The sequence below is a fragment of the Phasianus colchicus genome, chromosome 1, assembly GCF_987193195.1.
Source record: "Phasianus colchicus chromosome 1, bPhaCol1.hap1.1, whole genome shotgun sequence".
NCBI classification, from domain to species: Eukaryota; Metazoa; Chordata; class Aves; order Galliformes; family Phasianidae; genus Phasianus; species Phasianus colchicus.
In genome coordinates this window covers 160,342,564-160,359,798 of record NC_143436.1, presented here as the reverse complement: position 1 = coordinate 160,359,798, position 17,235 = coordinate 160,342,564, and the positions used below count along the sequence as shown (strand labels likewise).

The 17,235-nt window shown below is 38.3% G+C and overlaps 1 protein-coding gene and 1 long non-coding RNA gene across 3 annotated transcripts in view; one reads left to right on the top strand and one right to left on the bottom strand.

The window, feature by feature from the left end:
• The window catches only part of PCDH9 (protocadherin 9), a 710,954-nt gene extending 709,374 nt beyond the window's left edge, over nucleotides 1-1,580 (bottom strand). The window contains exons 1-2 of one of the 2 annotated variants that reach the window (XM_090131111.1): nucleotides 1,125-1,580; nucleotides 905-1,041 (exon numbers count right to left, since the gene is read on the bottom strand). The gene's annotated coding sequence lies outside the window, so the exon portion shown is untranslated. The remainder of the gene's footprint in view (nucleotides 1-904; nucleotides 1,042-1,124) is intronic. The other variant, XM_031614543.2, reaches the window with a different exon arrangement.
• Nucleotides 1,581-2,280: 700 nt separating this feature from the next.
• Nucleotides 2,281-14,895, top strand: LOC149920203 (uncharacterized). The gene is made up of 4 exons (XR_016470145.1): nucleotides 2,281-2,594; nucleotides 2,995-3,153; nucleotides 13,057-13,123; nucleotides 14,733-14,895. It is a non-coding gene; the product is annotated as an uncharacterized LOC149920203 (long non-coding RNA).
• Nucleotides 14,896-17,235: the final 2,340 nt, after the last annotated feature.

Sequence of the window (17,235 nt, the reverse complement as noted above, 5' to 3'; positions counted from 1 at the left end):
AGCAGTATGCTTTCCTACTGCTCCCCTTTACAAGCAATCCCTCTGGACAAATACACTAATATCCCATTGGCTGCGTTTGCAGAGAGCGAGAACAGAAATAACTACTTGCAGGATTAAGGGTAGCTGCAGTTTCAACACGTACTTTCTGAATAATTTCTTGGCACACCGTGTAATCCGTAACGTGCGTTTCCCCTCTACCCTCCTCCACCCAGTCATTTGGTGCAAGTAAAAATCTTCCTGTACTTCTGCTGGATTCTAACTGCTATGGCAGCTGCCAAATGTCATTTGCTGTTTGCTTCCATACGCATTTTTCAGCTCTTGCTAACCAGATTTCTCTCTGTTCCCTGTGCCTTGCATCCCCCACTACTGTGATCGTACTGGGAAATAACCACCCGGACATGCTGCTGCTGCAGCAGTCGTCACTGGCGACTTCACATCCCTGTTAACTGACGAGACAATAACAGGACTTACAGTTTCTTACACTCTCAGCCCAGTGTATCCTCTCCAGATGTTGGATACTTCCCCCTCTGTTTAATAACCTTAAACTTTATTTGTTTGTTTTAAAACATGGTCTAAACCGAGGGGGCTGGAAATTCCGAACGCAACTTAGGAGCAGCCAGTATGTTTACAGATGGAGGGGGTGAATATATTTTCTGAATATGAGGGGAGGAAAAAAGGTACAGCCTCTCAACCTTTCTCCATCGACAATGATCTCCCTTTAGGATGTTATTAGCAGCTGCCACACATAAATACTGCAGACTAATAATGCAGGTTAAAAAAAAAAAAAAAAAAAAAAAAAAGCGACAGAAGGACTTGTGTTTGCATGCTCTGCTAGCTGTGAATTACCCGGGAGCAAGGCTCCAGCACCTGCAGTTTGGAGGAACTGGGCACCCTCAGCACTAACCTTATCTGCATTAAGCAGCACGGGAGCTGCTGCCCGTGATTACTTCCAGCAGAGTGATGCAGGTAGGGATGCAGAGACAGGGAGTAGGTGAGCCTTTGCCACCAGCACCAACTGAATCCAAAATACTGATCCGTTCCCTAGATAAATACACTGTGTGTTGGCTCTCATTATTATTTTGTTAATGAAATGCATCACGGTGTATGGGTAACTTTGCACTTACGTTGGTTGTCTACCTTTGATGATCTGCTGCAGCTAAGCAATGATCTGTTCCAGCAGATACAGCACAATGCATCTGGTACACCACCAGTTTTGGAGAAATCAGCAGCAGCCAAACGCTTCCTCCTTGAGATATGTGTTGCTTCGGGGTGGCAAATTAGCAACTCCAGGGAACAAATTCACAGTTCCGTCGTTAGTCATCCTCTCCATGTTTCATTTCTATTAAGCGGCGATCCTTCGGGTGCTTAACGCGCACGCAACAGCGCAAACAAGCAGCAAGCAAAAATCCGGTGCACTTCTTTAGATGGGGAGCATTTTCCACTCTGCACTGCACACAATTTCCATCCCTCTCTCACCACAGCAGAGACAGCTACATCAAGTCTGCAACTTCTTACTGGAAATGACAGAGTTGGTCTGGCGGTGCTTCTCTCCCCCTTCTTACCTCTGGGTTGATAGTTGCCCACATTAAAGAAAGAAAAAAAAAGAAAAAAAAAAAAAAGAAAAAAAAAGAAAAAAAAAAGAAAACAAAGGTAAAAAAAAATCCTAATAGATTATTGCTTTAGTGATGGGAGGAAGCGACAGCGCTTTCCCTCCTCCCTCCCAGTCTCCCTCTCACGCACACTCTCTCCTTCTCTCTCTCTCTCTCAACTGAAATTCTTGATATAACTCTCAATAAGCCCAGAGGGAGGGTGTGCGCGGCGTTAAGCCCCCCCTCCCGCCGCACCGCATTGGTCCGCGCCGGCGGGGGAGGCGGCTGCCGGAGCGCGGCTCTGGCATTGGCCGCCGGGCACGTCGCTCCGTGGGTCGGCCGGGCGGCGGGGGCGGCCGGCGGGCGGCCGGCGGGCGGCGCGGGGAGGGAGGGAGGGAGGGAGGGGGCGAGCAAGCGCGGAGCCGCGCGGAGAGGGGGGCGGGAGGCGGAGTGCGTCGCGGGTCGCCGTGCTCCAGGGGCGGGCGAGTGCGCGACGGGAGGCTGGGGCCGCCCTGGCGAGTGTGGGGTGCCCCGCTGCCGGTTGAAGCAATGACAGAGGGTTTGCGGCTAATCTGGGGAAAAAGGGATGTTATGGCTTTTTTATTATTATTATTTTTTATTGGATTGGAGTGGGGGAGTTCAGTGCGCGGAGGAGCGCACCCGGGCGGCGGTGGCTGCGCACTCTCCGCGGCCTGCCGGCGCGCCGCCCGCAGCAAGCAGCCTGCCCCGGCCCGCCGCTGCGTGGTTCGGCTTTATATTTAATACATGCCTTTTCATCTATAATTCACGCTGTTCAGACTCCAGCCACGTCTCGGCTCCCATTTACGCCTGCACACCTTTCTCCTTCCCCTTCCCGAAGGGTCAACCAAGATACTCGCTGAAGGAAAGGGAGAGCTGTTTCGCTGGTTGTGTTTTTGTCTGCTTAAACATCGAGCTGGAAAACACTTCTCTGTGGTCTGATAAATAATAAAAGTGATCACTTCTCCTTCCCTGTAAATGACACAGGTAAATTATCCAGCTAGCCACAAAGCAGCATCACATGCCTGGAAGACGGTGTAATAAAATGCCGATGTGTTATGATACAACTGACCTCAAAAGTGTGACAAGAGGATGATTATAGTACATTATATATAGTGCGTTATATGTAGTGCATTTTTAAACATTTTCTGAAGCATGAATGAATCTTCATTTGGCTATGCTTTTACTGCTAGCTTTTCTCAGCTTGAACTTGCAAGCTGAATCACACAGTACCTATTCAATTTAGTATGCCCAGATACATGGCCATGCTGGCTGCTGTTTCTGGTTAAGCCTTTCAAATATATGTGCATACAAAAAGAAAAGATAACATCAGTATTTATCTTCTTTCATGTGCGATATTGTAACTAAAAAGTGTCTGCTATTTCAGTTTGATAGCACTGGCCAGCAAGAGATCCAAGTTACTGCCTCAAAGATTTTAGAAGATTTTACATTTTCAGATGCAGGCTCCTGCCTTCAGATTCCTGTATACATACACACATACGGCTCAGCGTTAGGCAGTTGTGGAAGCTCATCATATCTGTTGGAGGTCAGTAATTTTCATGGCTTGGTTTTGTGTGGCACATAGTGATATTACTGTGGTACGTTCCCTTGGAAGTGATACAGACTGATAATACACTCTGTATGTGAGCACTGCAATCCTGTTGTTGCATGATGTGTAAAGACTAAGCAGTCTTAGTTTTGCAGTGCTTTGTATTTGTGTCTGAAAGACTCCTATTACAGACACAGAAAAAAATTGATCCTGGTTTTGATGACATCAAGTAATGGTTGCAAACGGAACTGAATCTAATAATAGTTTAAGAAAAATGTTCATTATGTAATACAGGAAGGATGGCTAGAGCCCCAGCATTGAAAGTCAAGCAAGTGACACAAAGGAGCAACCTCACTGCCAAACCACTTAGAAAAAAAAGAATTCTGTGAATGAATTAAGAATGTAATCCTTTCGTCTTCTAAAATACAAAGCAGAACAGCCATTAATAAAGAAGATAATTAGGACTGTGAGCTTTCTGTGTAATGCACACTGCTTCTGAAATATGGCGTGTTTATGTATGCATTAATAATGCACACATTTTTTCTGACACTAGTCATATCACAGCAGTATGGCATCACAGACGTTTTATAGCCTCATTCTAGTAATATCACAGACATATAACATTCTTATTCTAATCACACCATAGTTATTTCAATGTCACATTGTAGTCACATCACATAGCCTGGTAATAATTATTTAACTTTATTGCTAAGCTGAATAGTTTTCTGTTTGCTCAAGGATGACTTTAACTTGTAGTCAGAACTGATTACCACATGCTCATAAATGAGTTCTTCTCATGTACACAGGGTTAGCCTGTGTTAGGAAGGGAAAAAACAGTGAAATTTCAGAGAACTAATCATGGTTGGTTTCAAGCTTCAAATAGTATAAAATAGATAGTACAACATTTCTGTTGTTTTCTGAAGCTACATTAGAAAGCCAGAGGTGTTTACTTGAAGTTCTGCCATGTTAATGTTTATGTGCTTGCTTTAAAATGCTGTAGTTCTTTAACTAATCATGCATTGTTAACCTCTTGGAAAAGGCAGTGTTTCAGACTACAGTGTTTGCACAGCAGATTGTAAAATTGTGTCTGAGAGCACCAAGGGGGCTAGAACTGTCATGACTACTTCTAATAATATTGGAAGAAAATTAATAGAAGCTCAAGTCCTTGAGCAGGAATCAGAATCACACAGCACAGCATTACACAGTCTCTGAAATTTGAGGAACTGCTGTACAACATTTCCCATGTTCACTTGAGTAGCCATGTTTTATCCTCCAGTAAATGTTTATTTGGCTGATCTTACATTTGGGAAAACTACGGTGTGTGGTGTTTGGTCAAATGGCAGCTATGTACTGTTATTTATACTGTTCCTTAATAGCCTTCTTTCTTTACCATGATGTATTAGGCCTTTGTCTGCATTTAAGAACACTGGTCTCCTAATCACATCATAACCTATTAGAATGACTTTTGTATTACAGCGTATTAACTATTCATCCACATCATTGCATGTTATCTTCGCCTCCATACTATTATGTATCAAATTCTTTTCCATATCATATTTGACTTGAATTCTAGCATGCTAGAAACTGACTCCAATTATTCTGTACTAGCTATAGTCAAATTGCACTAAATGGAATTGCTTACATTGTATCATACTGACTACAGGCTCACACAATACATTATAAATGAAACTGATTCACATTATGCTTAGCTAACTAAAGACTTTAATCTTGAAGTGTTGAGCACAAAATGCTATCATTCTTCACTGAACTGGCTCTGGTCACTTGATCATTTTGTACCTGGGATTACCTCTTACAGTCTGTTATTATTAAAGCAAAATGGCTTTTTTCCTCTCCTGCAGTTCTACCACTTTCTGCGGAGATCTGATTCATATTCTAATGAGCGAGCTCTTAGCATCATGCCATCACAGGGCAACACTGGAACCTGACCTACAGCACACCTATAGCACATTCCCTTCAGTCCAGCATAATGAGAAAATACATTATAAACAATTCTGTGTGTGTGTTCAAATAGCAGGTTACGTGCTAGCTATTTAGCAGTCCTTACTATTATCCCAGGAAGCAGTGTTTTTTAAACGTTGCTTAAATCACACGCAAGTACAGCTTTGGTCCCATCTTGAATAGGAATTATTCAAGGCCAAATTGCCACTCCTGCTGTGATCGTTCAGAGTGCTCCTGACGTGGTTGTTCCTTGAACTGTCTGCTGAAAGTCTAGAGGACTGGAGTTCTGTGTGGCAGGTATGATGTGAGGTTTCCCCATGTTGCAGACTGTATTTAAACCATGAAGTCGTTCACCTTCACAGGACAGGCATTTGCTTTTTTCTGCACTGACATTTGACTTGACTCAGGCTTCTGCCACAATCTGGTCTCGTGGTAACCTCAGGAAATCCAGTTCTCACATGATGTAACAATACCAAAAAGTGATGCTTATCTTCTACTTTACTCCTAACCTCCAAAACTTTAGGAATTTTATAAACGCCAAAGAGGAGAATGCTGCAAAGTTTCATAAGAGCATACAGAACGGATTGTTGAGCCTGTTTTTTTCACATTCTTGCAGACACATTTCTCCTTACAGATATGCATCTTTTGTCCAGATGTTATACCTCTGATTGGATTTTTGGAGCTTTCTTCGGAGTTTCTTCCTCTTCCTGGGCATAGGGATTGAATATTGAGTCTTTACTTACTGAGTAGTTCAAATATAGTCAGTAAAAATGTTTTGTGTAATGTAAACCATATGTAAGTACAGCCTTTCAGAAGGCCAGTTAATTGAGTGTGCATGATACTTATTTAATGTACTCTTTTCTATCATCGAAAAATGTTTTTTAATTGTTTTGCAGAATGATTGTTAGAGCTCTAGGAAAAGAAAAACACTTAAGCAAACAATTTATGGCTGTATAATGTGTACTCTTTAACAACAATAGCAAAGTCAGTTAATAATGAATAATTGAAACTACTTGAGCTTCTGAGGTGTTGGAAATAGTTGCAGAATTGGGGCCTTTTAATGGACCATCCTTGTGGAAAATAAACTCAGTTCCTGGATAATCAAATCACAAAAGGGGCAGGTGACGACCTTTATTCCATTTGAATGGCAGATCTAAATTTAACTGAATTTGCCATTTTTTTTAGACTGACAAAGATTGCAAATGTCATTTCATGGCTCTGAAGGGTCTACAAATGCACAAGCAGAAAACTGGCATTTTGCAGTGCCAGTGTTTAATCCCTGTCACTGTACAATACAGCAAGGTGCCGAACTCCCATTAATTATTTCTGCTTATTTAAAGATACAGATTAACATACAGAGTTGAATTGTTTGCTTGAAAGTGTGCTGATTTTTTTTCCTTCTCACAAAGCTTTAGTAACTATTTAGTGAAACAATAAAAATCAATTTGGAAATGGCAAAAAGAGAATAATAAAGAAGTGCCATTTAAAATGCAATTATTGGACCACTTAAACAAGATGTAATTGCATATGGCACATAAAGAGAAAAATGTTTTATTCTTTGTTACTTTCATATTATTTTTTACGGTGGAAGTAGCTGATGAATCAGAACAGAAGCTGATTCAAACCAGTGTATGCTTTTGTGCAAGGTGAAAGTATTCCAAGACCTGCAAATAACCTGATGTCTTATTGATGTTTTATTATTTGGAAACGGGGAAGGAAAAAGCAGGAAAAGAAAAGGAGTCTTATGTTTGTTTTTTTTTTTCAGACAAAACAATGTCTGAAGAAAGCTTTACTAAATTGTTTTCATTTCCACCAAAAGAGTAATGTAAGTCTGGCTGGTGGAGTAACGCTGATGCAACACTGAAAAGGATCAGTATGAGACCCAAAATGTGGAACCAGACCTCCTTCAAACATTTACTTTGTTTTTCCGCTTTCAGCTTCTGACCTGTTCTTTGCTTGTATCAACTGCAAATAGAATATGTTCAATTTAAATCAATGTATCTACTCACACTATCTTGCATTACTGGGATTGACATCTTTGCATCTAAATTTGAACCTAAACATTTTCAGTTTTTTGGTCACGCCTTATCATCTGCACAAAGTGACTAAGGTAGTGAAGCTTAATGAAGCTCTGTCTCCTCTGGGGAAATACTTGTGTGACACAGTCACAGCTTCATTCTTTAGATTTCAGATGGGCAGGCAGACATATGATATATTTCTGTTAAAAGTGCTGTACTGTTATGATATATTCTTGATTCTGACACTTCTGCTTCTCTTAACATTCTGGTTAAAACATAGAATCTATGATACTGAAGTTCTGTCTCTTGTGTTTTGTTCCACTGGTGGAAATACTGCAAAAGCTGCAGAATATGCCCATTTATTTTCCGCATACGTGTGGAAGGGAAGAGGGCAGATTCCAGAACTGCATCCTTTCTGTGTCCCAGTGGCATTGCTGTGATTCTCAAAGAATGTTTGTTCTTCAGGGCTTGAGACCCATGAAAGAGAAGGTGTGTTTCTTCCTCCTTTTGGCAGCACTGTCCTCTCTCTGTACGTGCCACCATGTTCTGGGGAAGCACTTTGATGTAGTTTTGGCCTTCTGGAGGCTAATTCCTCTCAGAGCTTCTCTTGATGTGGAAGCCAGAATTGAAGAGAGTGCCCACGCAGTGCTGAGTCTGAATGAAAGGATTAATCCCAGTGAAATTACTCTCATTAAAACGGGGGAAATTACAGGTCTGTGCTTGACATACTTTCAGGGAATAGGTTAGGCATCACCATATATCTTCCTGTTTATTTCTATAGTCTTCAGTGTCCTAGAAATACTCAGATTTTGGACAAGAGAAAACAAATCTAAGAGACTGAAATTCATCTTAAATCCATAATTTGTCTTCTCTGTATTCATTGTTGCATTCAATTATTTTCTTGGTCTTGTTTCGTAGTAGTAGTAGTAGTAGTAGTAGAAGCCTTGAAGTGAATTATGTTTTATGAGGTATGTGGCAAGTTACAGTACAGAAAGTAAAAATACGAAGATAATGGGGCACTACTTTCTCCTGATGGGAACTTAGTGAGTGGTCACAGTCAGAAAATAGTCTGGGAGAAGAATACGAGAGTTTCATTGTGTTTCATTTCTTACTACTAATAAATCACCTCTTCTCCCTCCCATGTTGACAAGCAGCAGATATTTCAACACAAACCCCATCAAAGTTAGTCATTTTGTCCTCTTCTTATCAGTGTTTCTGTCTCTCTAAGGACGAAATGCCTCAGGAAATAAGTAAGCAGCTATCTATAGGGGCATCGCACAGCAATGCTTAGGCAATTATCACAGCAAAACACACCTCAGACTGATCAATAATTGCTTTCCTTGTCAAATTTCTGGATGTCACAAGCAACACCAAAGAGGAGGATCAGACCAGAGAAAAGCCTTGTCTAGACAGGTAGATTAGATTGCTTTCAGTCCTAGCAAAGGTAGGAAGGTGCCACAGTGGTCCTGAACAAAGCCTAACAGATTTCACTCTGTCCAGCTACTGGCAGAGTGAGCAAAATGCACCCTCCTGGGGAAGAACCTTAGAATCAGAAAAAAAAATCCCCCCCAAAACAGTATTATGAGTTGCTTGGAATTGTCACTTTCTGGTTATTGTTGTTTGTTTGTTTGTTTGTATGTTTTTCCTGGCAAAGCTTGATCTGACATATGCCAGAAAGTTGTTATTTTCAGATGTATTTACAGGGATCAGTGTTTAGATTCCTTTTCATATCTCTGTCTTTCCCCCTTATCTTTCTAAATCTTGGATAGACTGAAGGTCTTCTGCCTGACTAGTTTATATTCATGCCTGCAAACCTCAGTCCTGTGATGAGGAGAGGATACTTGTTTCTGAGTTAGGACATTTTGCAAATCAGTAGCTCAGGTTTACTCAGTCCTATTTAAACATTCTTTTTCTTATAGCTTATATATATAGCATAAACCTATATATAACTTGTTGAAGTAAAAACCTTAATGAAATATATGTGATGCTAGAAAAAGGTATATGAGTGTGTAATAATAATAATAATAATAATAAATATCTGTAATTGGAAAGGTCCTTTACTTTCAGTCATTACAGGATATGTCAGTCACTGTAAGTACCAGATACACCCTACCTATGCTACTGTCATAGTGAGGAGTAATTATTACCAAGTCTTTTTTTCCAACTATGTAAACTTCATACACACCTCAATGAACACCAGTCATTTCAAGGCTGAAGTCCAGCTATTGCTTAACTTACATTACTGCTCACCTGATTCTTCTCTTAGAAATGTGAGGAATCTTACTGAGATTTTTTTCTCTTATGAGTGCCGGAGGACTTCAGTGAGGGTAATTGGTTGTATTCAGTACAGTAACATTTTGCTTGTTATTGACAGAATTACTATTTTGAACTATGTAAATATTATTAACATGATTACATTTAAGTGAAAGAAGAGACTGTCTTTGCTAGTTGTAGAAACAGACTTTTTTTTTTTTTTTTTTTTTTTTCTCACTGTACACATACCTATGCTACTGTAAGGGAACCAAAAGAGTTGCAGGACTTCAGTTCTCTTCCCCCGGAAGGATTTGGCCTTGAATCTAAGTCTTTGAACATGAGTGAAATGCTCCATTCCATTGGTAAAAGTGTTTGTTGTCCATTTTGGTCCAATGTTGCACATGTTGTTATCAGTTGATATCCTCTGCTTTTTCTGTTGAACAACCACCCAGGTATTCCTCAGATAGTCTCATCAGTCACTTGGAAACATGTAATGTAAAATGTCATAAAGGGAAAGCCAAAGCTTTTGCCAAAGCTCAACATTGTTTTCAAGTGACTGAAGAATAATCTCTCTCTCTTTTTATTTTTGATTAGATGAAGGCAAGCTTCTGATCAGACTAGAGAAGATGAACTTCTTTGGTTCTCTTTCAGAAGATGTTGAGGGGAGCATATAAACAGGAGGGGGAATGGCTGTTTACAAGGGTGGATAGTGATAGGACAAGGGGGAAGCATCTTGAGCCTAGATGTTTCAGCCACGAAATTACTTCCTGGAATGCATTCTAACCTAATTTACTAACTGAAGATTAGGCACATTCCAAGTTTTAGCTACTATGAATTATTTCATACAGAGGCACAAGGGGAATTTCTAGGGTGTTTTTTTTTTTTTTTTCCCAATCAGAGAAATGTCAGAAAATGTCTTCATTATCTTGACTTAAAAAAATCAGAATTAGAGAGTAATTAATCCTCCTCAAAGACATTTACATCTAAATAGCAATAGCTGATCTAATGAACTCAAATTTACTGTGCTACATTGAATGTAGATTGCAGAACAAAGAATAGTTGAAAAAAAAGATTAATATTTATACAGTGTCGTTTTTAAACAAAGTCATCCAGAATAATTAAGAGTGTGTGTGTGAGAAGGGGTTTCGGCAATTAGCAAGCATTCCTTTGGTACATTTCATTGCTCAGAATGCAATGAAAACTATTTTAATTGTATTTTAAATTGCAGTCTTTTCTGTTGAAAATACAAAACTATTGTTTAGTTTTATAGATAAAAATAGGATCTCTTCATATTTTCACTGAAACTGCTGAAATCTTGTCCACTGACGTCAAGAGAACAGGCTTAGACTCAAACAATGGTTGTCAGATGTAATTGGTTCAATTTGCAGCTATTTCTCATAAATGCCTGCATATTTTCCAAAAGCAGTAAACAGTGTCATCTAGAGGATATTTTTAAGTACTGCATGTCATCTACAAAATCTCTCATACAAAGATTTTGACAAGCAAAATGAAAACGTGAAGATAAATAGTTGCCATAGTAATTGTCTTTTAAAACAACAATACTAATAAAAAAGTATGAATTAATACATTCTGCTTTTGAAACACTAGAAAGCCTAATACACTGTCACAACAAAATGCTTGGCTGCTCTAAGGTTGTTAATTTAATCCCAAACATTTAAAGAAATAAAACTAGCATCCATTATTGTTGTGAATCTTTGGTTTAGTTCAGTTAAGGTGGCAAAATAGTATGTAAAATTGACATAAAGAAAATAAGGGAATCATTTGCGTGTTGTTGTGACCTGTGAATATTTAAATAACCACCTTGCTTGTGCTTAATATAATGTGATCTAAATTATACCAAACAATTTATAAATGATATTTAAAAAACCCAACTGAACCCAGCAAATAAGAATTGTTGAAATTTCACCCTTTAAAGTTTTATTGCCAAATGTTGCAAATATGTAATAGCGTATACCGTTATCAAATGTATTTTTGTTTGGAAAAAGCAGTGATATTATTGCCCACTTACTAGCATTCATTTCTCTTGGAAAGATTAATTTTACTTTGCTGTCTCAGATTTTTATTAGTTTGTACTTCCTGTTACTTCCTAAGTGATGTATTCTTTGGAATAACTCATCAAACAATAGTAGGGGACATATGCTACAAAGCAGTATCTTTAAAAGGACTTTAAAGAAAATCATGTTAGGACTACCTTGTTATTTTGACAATTGTCATTACAAGGCAGTTTTTGTTACCAGCCTTAGATGCAGTGCGTGATAAGAACAAACCCTCCTTCCATCAGTAAAGGATGGATTGTACAGGTTCCTCATGAGACTTTTTTTTTTTTTTTTTTTTTAAGAGCTCTAAATATAGATAACAAATTGCTACAAAAAGTGTTATTACTTGCTTTAACTAAAGCTGTTGTTTTATCATTTGTTGTTGTTGTTGTTGTTGTTTATTTATTTATTTATTTTTATTTCTTACCTAGATCAGAACAGCTTTATATCTTACAACTCCCTACCTGCTTTGCCAAGAAGGACTTTAAAATGTGTGTCATCCACTCCTGCCCCTCGTAGTTTCATGTTATTTTGCAAGAATTTAAATATCTAAGGCTGTGTTTAATTTCAGTCATGGGTCAGGCAGGAGTGCAATTTGTACAGAACTTGAGTGCAATGGGTCCATTAGGATGTAACTTAATATCTGTTTTACAAATGAGCTGCATTAAAAATATACCATTGGTTAATGAGGTTATAATGTTAATTAAAAGAATTAAAAGCTGTAATATGAAATAAAATCAAACAAGACAGTTACATGATACAGAAATTTAATTATAACAAAGTTACAGTAAAGCTGTCAAGTTAACTAGCTGCAGATAAAGTCTTTCACAAGATAATGCTGGCTAAAAAGTTTTCCTTTATCTGTTATAATTAAAGTAACCATCCGTTACGAATGTTGACATCACTTGCATTCAACAGTAAGCTTACTTCTACATTAATACATGTTATGGGAATAGGGATAGTACTAGAATGGTGACTGAGGTCATTAAAAAAATACTGTATCCAGTGCATTACTGCCTGGCAAGAAAAGTTGCAAGCAGCTGCAGGAATGAAGCTAAGGGAAAGAGATTGCCAGTAGATGATGCTTTTTCTATTTCAGTGACTTACTTACACTTACCAATGGAGTGTTTAAAGAGCACTTCTTTTTACCTTTTTGTTGTCTTATTTATTTAAACTGTACACTATTAGAACTGAGGACCCCCCCTAAACTTTGGTGATAAGGTTGATGGATCTGTGGTCTTGTTTGAGGCTGGTGAGCACAAATCTCAGAGTAGTAGTAGCAATTAAAATAATAAATTAATACTATCATGTTTATTTCAAATACATTCATAAAATCAAGTGACTTTACTTTCTTAGGTAAGGAAGGGACAGATGATATATCTAGTTATGAGAGACAAAGATGGAGAGAGTGGGAAAAAGCAAATCCTATGGGACTTCTTAGCAAAGAAACAGTAACCACAGCCCCACAGGAACAGGTGCTTCATCAGCAGAACTCGGCTGGATTTGGATGTTTGCCTGTTAAGTGTGGTAAATGTGTTTATAAGGAAGAAACAAATGCATTCCCACACTTGTACAGAACTTTTCTTAATTCATCCACTCTCTTTTATTTTCAGACTGAGGAGCACTGTGAGACTGACTGCTCTTTGTGCTGAACTCAAGAGACAGCAAATGCAATACTGGGTAAGTTTCTGCACATTAGTACTTCTAACATGATCACTAATGTTTCTACATCTCCAGAGGGTTTTGGTGTAGGAAGACAGTTGCTCTAGTAGGGTATCTGGAGGGAAAGTGTGAACTCTAATGAAAGAAGTGAAAAAAGCAAACAGCTGGGCTTCCAGTTGTAAGAAGGCTGGGGAAATGGAAATGGTCCATGGGAGCATCAAACAGTGATCACTTGCAATAGGCTTCTTTCGTAGCAAAGTAATGCTTTGTGCAACAGAGCTGTAGAAATAGACGTTTATTTAGGAAGCAGTAGGTAGCTGTGGGAGTATATTGAGAAAAAAAGGGCTATAGTCAGAAAGCCAAGAATGAAGCAGAAACAAAGGTAGCAGCAGGAAAAGAAGATTTGAACTGGGAAACAAGAAAAGAGAAAGCACTATCTATTGAGGTTAGTGTAATTAAAACCAAGATTTGCGATTAGTGATTATACAATCATGCTTTCAAGACTAGTTACTAGTTCAGTAACAATATTGACATTTAATATGTGCAGATATTTGACAATACTTCAGTGAGGTTTTGCCATTGTCAAGTTGTCAGTGGCTTAGGACTTGACTTACAGTGTCTTTTCAGTGCTAATGACACTGCCAAGATATCTCAGACTGTCTCCACCAGTTTTAGTGCTTGCAAAAATGGTTTCTGTACGCAGAAAGACCAAACAAATACAGAAGCCCTGACAGTAAAACCTCAAAGTAAATGCTCTGTAAATGTAAATACTTCCCAAAATCTAAATTTTGCTCAAAATGAATTTTGTTAACTCATAACAAACAAATATTTGTGTCAGAATGCATAGGAGATGTCCTTGAATTATCCGTGCATCACATGCTAAAGTGTCCTGTAAACATCTGCAGTGTTGCCTTGCTATAAGTAGTGTAGAGGGGGTTATTTTTCTGGAGGTCAGCAAGGCATTTCCATTTCCATAAGCAGAGATCACTAGGAAAAACACTGTAGTCTTTCATGAGCTCATTTGTGGGAGAGACATGGTACAATTTAAAAACTGTAGGAAGGAAGAACCCTGACGAATCACACTTTTCTCTGTTACACTTCAACAACACTTCTTGCTCCTGTTTTTAGTTTCTCAGTAACAGTTAATTACATGCTGTATTGAAAATCCTCCATTGCACTGATAAGCAGCTGAGAAACAGCAGGAGTTTATGAAGCAAATGCCTGCCCTTACACACCAGTTTATGGAACTGGAAAACTCTTGCAGGCAGCATTAAAGATGAGGGTAAAGAAGATAGAGAGAACAAGCTTTAGCTGATTGTGTCAGAGGATTGCTGCTGGAACCATCTATTAAATGTGGATTCCTGGTATTGGACTAGATAATCACACTGAATTGATAGGATAGCACAGCCAGTAATGGCAGGAATATGTTTGCTGAAAATTTATGTCAAGGTTGCCTTGGAGCTTCAGGTTTCAGGTTGTATACCAATATAAGATTTCCTTGTCTGTAGAGACGCATTTTGTCATAACATCTGGATTATTATCATTTCTGACTGCTGCTGGTCAGTTATAAACCGATTTGAAACTGCTGCTGTATCATACGTAACATTGGCATCTATCCCAAATGCAGGTCTCAATGAAAGAGCAAGGCAGGAAGATGTGTTATGATTTGAGGAGCTGATAAGCTTCATATTCTGAAATTTACAGCTTGAAAAGCACCCTCTACTTTTCAAAGTAAATAATTTATGTTATGTCTTGACAAAAATGCCAAGGATTTGATTTGATGTTTTTAAGTTTTGGCGGGTGGGGGGGGGGGGGGGGAGGGTATTTTTATTTATTTTTATTTTTTTATTATTTTTTGGCAAAAAAAATCACAAGCATATGGAACATTGGTGTGTACATTTCTGTTATTTCATGTGGTTATTTTAGGGCACCCATCTACTCTATGTGCTCAGATTTCTTTTACAGAGAGTGAAACTACAGAGGAAGGAAAAAAAAAATGTGGAAAAATTCATCTTTTTCTGATGTGTACTAAAGAGTCTGGACTTTGCTTATGATTTCTCAGTCTTCAGCCTCACTGTTTGTGATGGAAATAACGAAGCTTTATAATCACTGCTTCCTGCAATTAATGCTTTTTTTCATGAACAAATACAGACAAGTGTAGCTTCCAGTTTTGCAGATTATCCCTGAGATTAGGAATCATGGGCCTATAAGGGGTAACCTGGAATGTAAATAGTCCGGACTTGTATACATGGTTTCCAGATGGAATTCTGCTTCTGAACGTCAGACTTAAAGTTATTTAACAAATGTCATGATCTTCTGCATGGGCTACCTGAAATCTGAAGTCTTTTTATAGCTGCATGCCCATTACTTGCAGAAATAGACCCTTAGTGACACTTCCTTCTGTGTTCATAAAGAAAGAAAGGAAATGACACTAAGAACTCTGAGAACAAAAAAAAGCAAACTCAGAAAATGTTGCTTAGCAGTTCTTCTTGTGTCACTCCAAGAGAATGGTTTTTGCCACCAATATTTACATGTTAAGTGTTTACTGAAAAACACAGAAACATTTGCCCATAGCCAAAATGTTCATAAGTGATATACTACAGGTTTTCTGTGAAACAAGAAAAGAAGATGCGTGCAAAAAAAAATGCATGTATTTTTTAAAACAGTTGATTTGGAAAAAGTTTATTTTTCCTTTTTTTTTTTTTTTTTTTTTTTCCCTTACTTGGTTCAATACATTGAATGATAGTCCCATTTGTTCTTGGTAGTGTTTTTTGTTTTTGGTTTTTTGTTTTCTGCCATTTGTAACTTTGTACCTATGAAAGTTTCAGAACTGTGAAAAGAAAAATTCTGAAATATTTTAAAAAATTAGTGTTGTAAGAGTGACAGAGGGGAGTCATATGCATTAATATTTCTTTTGGGCTTTTCATGGCTGTCTAAGAAACAGAGGAACTGGAAAAGAAGAAAAAGGTGAGAAAAAATTTCTCAAAATATTTATTTGCTAGGGGCAATAATTAATTTATGTAATTGCTAGGAGCAAGAAAATATGAAGGTAAATTGGAGACATCTCAAAATTTAAATTAATTACTGTGAAAAAACTTTTCAGGATTACAATTGAAAATATCGTTGGAGAAAAAAATCTATAGCTGTTGTCTTGATTCTTCTAATTGTTCTCTGCAGAAAGCCGAACCTATTTGGATATCTTCCTTTCTCCCATTTACAGGCTGCTTCCTTTCCAGCAGACTGCTACAGACCTCTGTCCAAACTGGTGACAATGTATTTTTTATCCTTTCCCTTCTGGTGTGGTACATTCAAATGATGAAAAGCCTTATCATATGAATATGCTCACTGAAACTTAGGCATCATACATATTAGTTTTCTGCTTAGATTGAGCAGTGCCATGCTTTAGGCTATAGATTTCATAGTTTCCTGTGAGGTACAGCACCACAAACTGTCCAAGGTTTATTTCACAGCTTTTCATAATTCCATTTTATCTCAGTATTTTATCAGATACGATGCATAGCATTTCAACAGCAAACTCTTGCTGGGCACATTTTACAGCATAAACTTGCATATGTATGAAAATATGTAGAGGTGGCAGGGCACTGATGAAGGAACAGGTAAAGAATATTTTTAACCTCTAACATTCTCAATTCTGGGTGCAAAGCTCTATTTATTTTATAGTAGAATTTGTGCACATCTTCAAAGGATAACAAAATGGAATTTAAGTCACAGGAAGTGTCATATTTTGCCTCTAATATTACAAGGCAGAGACACCTTGCTGTTTGTTCCAGTATAGATAACTATATTTTTTTATCACCTTAGAAGGAATCCTTCTGAGTAATAATAATCCTCTGTATCTCCCCAGTCTGTTCTTCTGAAAGAAGAGCAAGTTGTCTGCTTCCTCGAGACATAAGTGAATGACATTTTACAAAGTCAGAAATGTGGGAGAAATACACATATGACTAGCTGCTTGTCTTCCAATAATCTCTTACATTCCTTCAGCCTTTCCTGCCGTTCACCACCCTGTCACTCTGACATGATAAACAGCCTGAGTTATTTGTTTGTTCACAGTTTCTGTGCGCAGCGTGGTTTGGTGAAATGCTGCACTGGATAGCAAGGTCAGAAGCTGC